We start from the raw sequence: 2,457 nt of genomic DNA, 5'->3' as shown, positions 1-2,457 counted from the left end.
ACCACATGGGTCCTGGCAGTTCTCTTTGCACCCTGTGCTCCATTTCCCTCCCTTCACCCCCTCATTTTGTCTCCCTCCACTGATTCATGTGATACCTAGCCCCAAGGTTACAATAATATATATGTATATATTTCATAGTTCTTACTGTGTTGCAGTCTGGTGCCAGGCACTAGGCATTCAGTAGCACAGTTGCTACGCTCCTGGGGCTTTCATTCTAGGGGAGGATTCAGACTAAACATATGACCACACAAACCATTCTATAATTGAAATTGTTAAAAAGTAAACAATATTTCTGCTTTGAGTCATGCTACGGTAATCTGGATTAGATTTAACTGTCTTGTTAGAAATGACTAGAAACTTGGAGAAAATATGTGAAACAACAATATATAGACTTTGGACAGCAGGCATTATTGCAGGACTGTGATTCCAAAAGAAAGGAAACAAGTGAAGCAAGCCTTATGATTGTCCTGGCTTTCTAACTTGAGGCATTTTCTAGACCATGCTGCAGGAAGTCTCACCTAGCTGAAGAGAAAGAGTTTGGGGAGGAATAGATGGCTGGAATTTGCAAGAGGGAACTATGCAGAGAAAAAGCTCCGGAAATATGCCTAGGATTCCCCTTGAGTATGTTGGAGACAATTTCTGGACTGCAGCACAGGGAGGGGGAATCCAAACAGAGCCTGGCAATCTTGCTGAAGTGAAGAGAATGAAGTTGGGGAGGCCAAGGGAGCTAGAATTGAAAGGGCAGAGTTTCAGAAGGAAGATCTTCAGAGATCTGCATGGGAGTTCCCTTAAGTCTTTGGCTAAAGCCAACCTGCATGTGTGTGGAGTGAAAGCTGGGCAAGAACAACCAGGGAAATAGTAGCTATTGATAAGATAAACAATTCCCAGAGTTTACACAAGGCCGGGAATTACTCAGGTTCCCTTCAGCCAGAGTGCAGGCCATGTTGAATACGTGGGGCCCTCATCAGAGATCCTAGAAGTACGCACTAGAGACAGGGTTAAATTAGCCTTAGAACAAAGGCTACTCAAGATCCGCCTTGAAGGAGTTCTAAAACAGACATGAAAGGATCAAACCAACTCACAAATAGCTGCCCACCAGAGTATGTCCAACACTCTTCATAGGAAGGTTACCAAATCTAGCACTAAAATTCACAATGTTCAGCAAGCAATCAAAAATCACTAGACATACAAATAAGCAGGGAAATGTGACTCATCCACAGAAGGAAAATCAGTCAATAGACCAACTCAGAAATGACAGAGATGATGCAATTAGCAGACAGGATTTTAAAACGGCTATTATAAATATGATTTATATGCTCAAGAATGTAAAGGAGAGAAATAGAACTTAGAGATAAAACTCTCTGAAATGAAAATTTCACTGGAGTAGAATAAAATTAGATGATACACTGCGGTAAATAAGTGAACGGGAAGAAAGCAGTAGAGTCTATCCAAAATGGAAGACAGCTATGCTCACCACTATATCACCAACGTGAGTCTATCCAAAATGGAGCAAAAAGATTGGGGAAAAAATGAACTGCAGAGCCTCAGTGTCATGTGGGAAAATATTAAGTGTTCCAATTATAAGCAATCAAAATTCCAAAAGGAGAAGAGAGGAATGGAAAAAAATATTTGAAGAAATAATGGCCAAAACTTCCCAAATTTGAGAAAAGCTACAAACACCCAGATTCAAGAAGTTTAATAAACCCCAAGTAGGATACACACACAAACAACATGCCACAAGTAGCTGAAAATCAGTAATAAAGAGAAAACTTCTAAAAACAGAAGAGAAAAAAAAAGACTTCCAATCCCAAAATATGCAAGCTTGAAGTAAATGAAATGTTTTTAAAGTGCTGAAAAGAAAAATAGAGCTATCAACCTAGAATTTAATATCCAGCAAAAAAAGTCCTCTAAAACTGAAGGCAAAATAAATACACACACACACACACACACACACAAGCTGAGAAAATTTATCACCCACTGGCCTGCATTACAAGAAATACTAAACGAAGTTCTGTAGGCAAAAGGAAGACAATACTGGGCAGAAGCTTGAATCTGCACAAAAGAATGAGAGTTCAGAAAATGGTAAATATATGGGTAAATATAAGTCTTTTTTTCAGATTTAAAAACGTTTGGGAAGATAATTGTTTAAAGCAAAAATGATAACAATGTGTTGTGGCCTCTATAACATGGAGAAGTAAAATGTATGGCAATAATTGAAAAGATAGAAGGGAGAAATGGAAGTATACTACTACTGTAAAGATCTTATATAATACAAAAGTGATGTAATATTATTTAAGGTCAGACTGATAAATACAAATTGCAAACTGCATAGAAACTGCTAAAAATTATAGGTGTTATATGCAACTGCTGAATTACTGAACTCTACATCTGAAACTAATGATGTACTATAGGTTGGCTAATTGAATTTAAATTAAAAAAAAGAAGAAGCTGCTAAAA

This window comes from Mirounga leonina, unplaced genomic scaffold (assembly GCF_011800145.1).
Source record: "Mirounga leonina isolate KUSES-001 unplaced genomic scaffold, KU_Mleo_1.0 Mir_152, whole genome shotgun sequence".
Lineage (NCBI taxonomy): Eukaryota > Metazoa > Chordata > Mammalia > Carnivora > Phocidae > Mirounga > Mirounga leonina.
Note: the sequence above shows the minus strand (reverse complement) of the source record.